Here is an 8840-nt window from a genome sequence, read left to right on the forward strand (position 1 = left end):
AAAGTATATATGTATGTGTGTGTGGTTGTGGAAAATTTGCATGGTTCGTTTAGCAAAGTGGATGTTAAGTGTAATGCGATTTTTATGTAAATTTCACAGTCGAAAATGTATTGTAAGCGCATCAACTCACACAACCACACATGCAGAGTGAGAGGTGAGTGCACGAGACAGACAGACAAACAGACAAGTTTATAGTCAATACAGCGGCTCATGTGACTGATAATATAGCAGAAATGCTGTAGCACAAAAAGACAGAGCAAACTGTATTTTCATAGGAGGAGTGACATAAGGTCAACGACCATAACATCAATTGAACTTATGGCCACTTCAAATTACCACAAAACTAATTGAAGTTATGACCATATAAAATGGTCACAACGTCAAATTTTTAATGGTTACCTTGTCAACGATCTTGACATTACGACCATTCTGCTTTTTCGAAATGGTCTCTAACTCAACTATTATTCTGTTATTCTAAATTATCGGATGCCACGCTGCATAAAAGTTTATCCCATTCCAGTGAAAAATTTGGATAAAAACTGGCCCAATGAGATCCTCTTTTGGATAAGAAGAACTAATTCAACTAAAAGTTTAGAGAACAGCGCCTTCTTTCCAATACTCCATGTCATTTTGGTGAAAAATCGGATAAAAAACTGGCCTAATGGAGGATAAGAAGAAGGCCTCTCTGGAGTAGGAAGAGCTTATTCATATTCTGGTGTTAATTTATTGAAGAATCGGATAAAAAGCAGGCCCAATTAGATCCTCTCTGGGATAAGAAGAACTTTCAAACTAGACGTTTAGAAAACGGTGCCTCCTTTGCAATATTCCGGAGTCATTATAATGAAAAATTTCACAAAAAAACTGGCCAAATAAGGTCCTCTTTGGGATAAGAAGAACTTATTAAACTAAAGGTTTAGAGAACGGCGCCTCCTTTTCCGGTGTCATTTTAGTGAAAAAATTCGATTATAAGATGAATCGATGAGGAATCCTTTGAAATAAGAACATACTGAATTAAACGTGCTGATCTTACATTGATGTATGTGGTATGGTCTTTTCCACGAAATGATCATAAGGTCAAACAGAAGTTTCCCAAATGGCCATAAATGGTTAAAGGGCCAAATTCTCTTGTGGTCATTTTGAGTGGTCAAAACTTCTTTTGACCTTTTAGCCGTTGACTTTATGTCACACCACTATTTTCATAGTTTATCCGCGTTTGCTTTTGGCATTCCGTTTCAATGGCAACATGGTGTAAAATAAGTTGGCGACGGTTTTTCTGGTTGATATTAGCGAAATATTGGCAATGTTGCAACGGCTGCACAAATGAGTGGGTAGACGTTGCAAATTGGTCAATAGCCATGGTTGCCATGGTCATGGTCATGGTCAACCGCTACACGACAAATACTCCCAACCATGTTCTGTTGTTACTCCTACAATTTGTATAAAATATCACAAAAATTGGGATTATTTCATCATCGAACGAATCGACTGTCAATAGCAAGAAAACCTGCTTGTTCGAATGGCTTGCATACTTTTAGGAGTAGGAACTTTTCTTTGGAATATTAATAAATTTTCTTTAGTTTAGCTAAATATTTGTACGATATCAGCAAAGTTATCAGGGGCAGCAGGAAGTTGTGCGCCATATTCACCTCCATAATGACGGCTTCAGTTGCATTTGTACTTAGTTGACCGTCTGTTAACCACTTCGTGTGCTCCGCATCTATTTGACATTCATTCGGTATGATACATATTAGACTGGGTCGAAAAAAAATTGACAAAAGACTATACCTAAACTTGAATTTTATGCTAAGATATTCCTTCTAAATGCAACCGAGATAGTTTTTTATTATAATATGTTTATTCGAACACCGATTTTTAAAGCTAACGCGCCATAATGTGTGTCTTGGGAATCTCATTTATTCCTACTAATGTCTTTTTGAGCTCTCACATCGTTTTCATATAGTTTTGTCTGCTAATTCCGGTGCAGCCCCTTAAAGTATGCTTTGTGGTTTATAGGACTATGAAATACCATGGGCACCTAAATTACGGAAGTGCTCAAAAAGACATTATAAGGCACATTTTATAGTATTCTCAAGCCCAAAACTATTGGCATGTCTATTCTAAATAACTAACTAAGTTGCAATAAATAACGACTTCGGTTATATTTTCAAGGGCCGTAAATAATTTTTAAAAGTGGTCCGAAACCCTTTCAACTTAATCGCCAAATTTGGGGCGGTTTTGCAACTTTTTTATTTCATAATATCGTAGCCATTGTTCTGCCTAAAAATTCGTTTTTCTATATTCAAAAAGTGGTCCTTCCTTAATCTCTCATCCACATCAATTTTTTCTTCCATTTCTCCTTCTTATTCCTGTCTGTTCCTCCCCTTACATCTATTCCTTTCCCATTACGCTTCCTTTCTCCCGTTTTCAAAGAAACCGCTTTTCCTACATTTAAAAAGTGACACTCGCGATCTTATCCTTCTCTATTTTTATTCTCAGTTGAGCAGAGCTCACAGAGTATATTAAGTTTGATTGGATAACGGTTGGTTGTACAGGTATAAAGGAATCGAGATAGATATAGACTTCCATATATCAAAATAATCAGGACCGAAAAAAAATTTGATTGAGCCATGTCCGTCCGTTCGTCCGTCCGTTCGTCCGTCCGTCCGTTAACACGATAACGCCCACTTTTTCGATATCGAAAATTTCGAAAAACCGAAAAAGTGCAATAATTCATTACCAAAGACAGCTAAAGCGGTGAAACTTGGTAGGTAAGTTGAACTTGTGACGCAGAATAGAAACTTAGTAAAAGTTTGGACAACGGGCGTGGCACCACCCACTTTTAAAAGAAGGTAATTTAAAAGTTTTGCAAGCCGTAATTTGGCATTCGTTGAAGATATCATGATGAAATTTGGCAGGAACGTTACACCTGTTACTGTATGTACGTTTAATAAAAATTACCAAAATCGGAGAAGGACCACGCCCACTTTTAAAAAAAAAATATTTTTTAAGTAAAATTTTAACAAAAAATTTAATATCTTTACAGTATATAAGTAAATTATGTCAACATTCAACTCCAGTAATGATATGGTGCAACAAAATACAAAAATAAATGAAAACTTCAAAATGGGCGTGGCTCCGCCCTTTTTCATTTAATTCGTCTAGGATACTTTTAAAGCCAAAAGTCGAAAAAAATTTACCAATCCTTTTGAAATTTCGTAGGGGCATAGATTTTATGACGTTAACTGTTTTCTGTGAAAATGGGCGAAATCGGTTGAAGCCACGCCCACTTTTATACACAGTCGTCCGTCTGTCCTTCCGCATGGCCGTTAACACGATAACTTGAGCAAACATCGACATATATTTACTGAACTTAGTTCACGTACTTACCTGAACTCACTTTATCTTGGTATAAAAAATGAACGCAACCCGACTATGACCACGCCCACTTTTTCGATATCGAAAATTACGAAAATGAAAAAAATGCCATAATTCTCTACCAAATGCGAAAAAACATGGTAATTGGATTGGTTTATTGACGCGAAATATAACTTTAGAAAAAAACTTTGTAAAATGGTTGTGACACCTACCATATTAAGTAGAAGAAAATGAAAAAGTTCTGCAGGGCGAAATAAAAAACCCTTGAAATCTTGGCAGGTATTAAATATATAAATAAATTAGCGGTATCCAACAGATGATGTTCTGGGTCACCCTGGTCCACATTTTGGTCGATATCTGGAAAACGCCTTCACATATACAACTACCACCACTCCCTTTTAAAACTCTCATTAATACCTTTAATTTCATCAATATCGTACAAACACATTCTAGAGTCACCCCTGGTCCACCTTTATGGCGATATCTCGAAAAGGTGTCCACCTATAGAACGAAGGCCCACTCCCTTTTAAAAATACTCATTTACACCTTTCATTTGACACCCATATCATACAAACAAAGCCCAGAGTCACCCCTGGTCCACCTTTATTGCGATATCTCGAAAAGGCGTCCACCTATAGAACTAAGGCCCACTCCCTTTTAAAATTCTCATTAGCACCTTTCCTTTGATACCCATATTGTACAAACGTATTCTAGAGTCACCCCTGGTCCACCTTTATGGCGATATCTCGAAAAGGCGACCACCTAAACAACTACCACCACTCCCTTTTAAAACCCTCATTAATACCTTTAATTTGATACCCATATCGTACAAACAAATTCTAGGGTCACCCCTGGTCCACCTTTATGGAGATATCTCGAAACGGCGTCCACCTATGGAACTAAGGATTACTCCCTTTTAAAATACTCATTAACACCTTTCAATTGATACCCATATCGTACAAACAAATTCTAGAGTCAACCCTGATCCACCTTTATGGCGATATCCCTAAATGGCGTCCACCTATAGAACTATGGCCCACTCCCTCAAAAAATACTCTTTAATGCCTTTCATTTGATACACATGTCATACAAACACATTCCAGGGTTTCCCTCGGTTCATTTTCGTACATGGTTATTTTCCCTTATGTTGTCACCATAGCTCTCAACTGAGTATGTAATGTTCGGTTACACCCGAATTTAACCTTCCTTACTTGTTTCTTCCTATATCCTTATTCCTGTCTGTTATTCCCTTTATATCGATTCCATCCTTATATCCTAGTGAAATGAGAACACTTCTCCCTCTCGTTTTTAATGAAAGTCCCCACTCCTCTTCTACTTCCACTCTCACACCCAACCCCACTTCCACTCCCAATCCCATTGTTACTCCCACTCCCACTTCCACTCCATTCGCAGTCTCATTTTCACTATACTCTATACCCACTGTTTAACTTTTCCATCTCAATTTCCTGTTTTAAGAAATCACTATACAAAATATTAGATCCTTGCTCAAATACTTAATTTAGAAGATACGGCGAATTTTTTTCAAATCGGACCGTGGCACCGTCCACTTTTACAAAATTTTAAAAAGATGAATATATAGCGTACAATTACTTATGTCTATATATATGAAGAGTTCGAACCAAACAGGCCCAGGTTTCGGCTATTTGCATTAACCAAGGGCGAAGTAGCGCCTGCTTTTCGATAGTTCTTTGAACGCCCATAGGACATCCGCACACACATCCATTTTATTTCTACGATGGAAACTGATCCACTCTAATACATACTGCCCATCCGTGTGTCTCTGTCGATTATTGGTTGCCATTGGCGGTATTGAATATCTGAATTAAGCTACAACACCAATCGTTCTCACGTACACATAAACACATGCAGTGAGGTGGTGATATTTGTGAATGCTTTTAGTCCTTTTTTAGCTTGGCCAATATTTCATGAATGCATGGGCGTATTTTAATTCTGATTGTCAAGCTCTTTTGTGGACATCACAGCCTTTAAACTCATCTGCTTTTACGGTTATTCAAGGGTGCACATTAGGGTGAGTACATATTTTTCGATATTGTTTCAGGAAATTCGATTTATGCCTTAATTTCTATGAAACCAAAGTCGCTGATGCATTCAGTCTAGCTTTGAGCGAGTAGGCGAGATACTCGATATATTTTCCGATGTCAAGGCTCCACTAAGCGCAATATTGTTAACATCTTACAATAGAAATATGACTCGCCCTAATGCATATACATGCAAACCTCTCTCGTACTCATATAAAGTAGGTATATTTGCGTAAACATTTACTTAAAATTTGAGCATCACCGATTGACTAAGCACTTGTGTGTTGCCCGCCTGTTTGGCTTTTGAATGTTCATTTTAATATTTTTTTTTTAATATGCTTGGTTATTGATTAAGCTGGGCGCTATCATCTCATCGTCGCTCCATAAATTTTGACTCTGCACCAGTCAGTGGTTTTCACTGACTGTTGCCACAAAATTTTGTTCAAGTGTTGACCATTCAAGTGTTACAAATGCAATGAATTGTAATGAAAATCAAATTGAGTGCTTTCATATTGGTATTTTGTAATTAACGAAATGAAGAGGTTCACTGACGTGTACGTACAGCGTATCAGCCCTGTTGAAATTGACCGGGTCTCGTTCATCCAACAGATACTGTTTTGATTAGTGGTAGATTTGTACACAAAATGGTGTCAGATTTTGGTGAAATTTTAATAATCCTCAGGCAATTAAGCCATCTACAAGAACGTTATTCTTGCAGCTCGCCCATATTTTGCAAGTTTTGGGTAATAACGGTATGTCCCATGAATCGCTCTGCAGGCATAGTTTTGGATCTGAGGCGTGCAATTTAACACTTTTTCCAACTGCATTCGAAAATGTATTTGAGAAAAGTATTTTATTAACGTTTTTAATATGTTCTGAAAAACACTTGGAATACATTTGCCGTTTTCTCAAATTTATTCGCCCATTTCTCAAATACAGTTGCCCTTTCCTCAAAGTGAATTGCCCATTTCTCAAATACAGTTGCCCTTTTCTCAAACGGATTTGCCCATTTCTCAAACACAGTTACCCTTTCCTCAAACTGATTCGCCCTTTTCTCAAATACGTGTGCGGGTTTCTCTTTGCGCCGTTTTCAAATACATCTGTCCCTTTCTGTACTACCTTCGTTATCCCATGCTGTAAGAGACTGCGCTATTTAACCAATTAGTCCTGAATTGGAGGCATGTGGGCTTGCAAAATGTTTCCTCAATCTGGAAACTGTCAAATCAGCCTGTCATCCAAATTGTCCAGTGCCCGGTGAGTACCGCAACAAATCTGAATAAATCCCTTCAATTCATCTTAAGAATGTTGAGTACACGAAGTGGTTTAATCCGCGGTAGCTGCTACAGTAGGGGTTACTACTGTTAGGGCAACACAATAGTCGTATTGATGGCCTAAATATCGCACAACGAATGCAGCTTCTCGGTACAGTCCTTTTAACCTACGACGCCGTGGTGTGTTGATAGCGTGTTCCGCTTACCGCACCGAAGTTCCTTTGTTCAAGCCCGTGCAAAACAACATCAAAATTTTATAAACAAGTTATTTCAGTTAAAATAAATTTTTTCTTAGCGCGATCGCCCTTGGCAGTATTTGGTAAGCACTCTGAGTATATTTCTGTCATGAAAATCTCTCAGTGAAAACTCATCTGCATTGCAGAAGTCATTCAGAGTCAGCATAAAATAAATAGGTTCCGTCCCGCCAATTATCAGGAAAAATTAAAAAGGAGCACGACTCCAATTGCAAAGGAAACTCGGCCAAAAATCTCTTCGTTGATCGCGCCTTACTACATAGTCATTAATATCAAACGTTTGGAAATAGCTTTTTCATTTATAAAAAAGTTTTTCTAAGCGGGGTCTTTCTCCGACTGTATTTCTGCCATGTAATGCGTCTTAATGAAAATACCTCTACTTTGCAGCTTCCTTTCAGGCTCGGCATATGTTTTGTGAAAACTGACTTATTTACTTAATTGGCGCTTAACCGTTCAAACGATTATGGCCGTCCAACAAGACGCGCCAGTCATTTCTACGTTGGGTTGACCGGCGCTAATTGGTCATACCAAGGGAACTTAAATCGTGTTCCACCTAGTCCTTCAAGCTGAGCAGGGGCCGCCCTCTTCCTCTGCTTCCATAGGTGGGTTCTGATTAAAATACTTTCTTACATGGCTTAACATGGCCTAACCAGCGTAGCCGCTGACTTTTCATACGCTGCACTATGTTGATGTCTGCGTAAAGCTCGTACAGCTCATCATTCAATTTTCACCGGGATTTGCCGTTCGCCAACGCGTAGAGGTTCGTAAATTTTGCGAAGAACTTTTCTCTCCAACACTCCCAGAGCCGCACCATATGATGTTGTCATGGTCCATGTTTCTGCATGATATAGTAGGACGGGTGCGATAAGTTACTTGTAGAGCATGATTTTTGTTTGCCGAGAGAGGACTTTCCTTTCAATTCCCTACCTAGTCCTAAGTAACATTTTTTGGGGTCTGCTGACAGATGTTCGTTAATGAAAAGCAAGCATTCATTTTTTTGTTGAACAAAATTGTAGTTCAATTAATTTTCAGTGTGAAATTGGTAAAAAGTAATAGAAATAACGTACGTTTCATTGATTCAAATTAGAATGGTATTTCTAAATTTTCAACACACACCAAAAATCAAATTATTATCATGAGTTGCCCTTTTTTCAAATTTCGAATTATTCACAAAAAGATAGTAGCATGTAACTCCCCGACGGGGAATTGAACCCCGGTCTCCCGCGTGACAGGCGGGGATACTAACCACTATACTATCGAGGATGTTGACCTAAGGTCGTAAAATGACATTTTTCTATTGAAAACAAGAAGATCATAGCCAGAAATCATATCTACCATACCTGAATTATGAGCAAAAAAATATGTTAAAAATAGAAGCAACGTGAGTGTCGTCGTCATAAAGAGCGCATAGAATAGAAATAGAAATAGAAGAAGCAGCGAAGTACTGAAGTTTTTTAGTGCCCAACCAACATAATTATTAGAGAATTGTTAGAAAAAGCAACGCAATATGTTTCTTCACATGATGTACAAAGCTAGCCGATGTCTACAATGCAGCGAATCACCACTAGTTCCGAACTAGTGCAGAAGTAGAGATGGTACCAGGTCTACTTTATTTTTTGCCCTTATTATTCCCGAATATGGTTCTAATATTCACATCTACTTAAGTGGTAATAAATAGGGATGTGTGGGTAACTAGCTTTCAGCTCGTCGAGCTTCGTCGTACGTTTTTTCTGCAAAAACCGGCCGTCTAATAAGATGAAATCAACGTCTAATGCGCCTTTCTTATGCGTAATGTCGGCGAGTAGATTTCTAAATTTTTTTTTTTCGTAGCTAGATCAACACTTGTTATAAGCTGAGACATCGAAAACGCTCGATTTCTT

At 38.1% G+C, this 8840-nt stretch overlaps 1 non-coding gene across 1 annotated transcript; it reads right to left on the reverse strand.

The window, feature by feature from the left end:
- Positions 1–8151: 8151 nt before the first annotated feature.
- Positions 8152–8223, reverse strand: TRNAD-GUC (transfer RNA aspartic acid (anticodon GUC)). Its single transcript has one exon. It is a non-coding gene; the product is annotated as a tRNA-Asp (tRNA).
- Positions 8224–8840: the final 617 nt, after the last annotated feature.

The sequence above is a fragment of the Eurosta solidaginis genome, chromosome 3 (assembly GCF_040869045.1).
Source record: "Eurosta solidaginis isolate ZX-2024a chromosome 3, ASM4086904v1, whole genome shotgun sequence".
In the NCBI taxonomy this organism is placed as follows: Eukaryota; Metazoa; Arthropoda; class Insecta; order Diptera; family Tephritidae; genus Eurosta; species Eurosta solidaginis.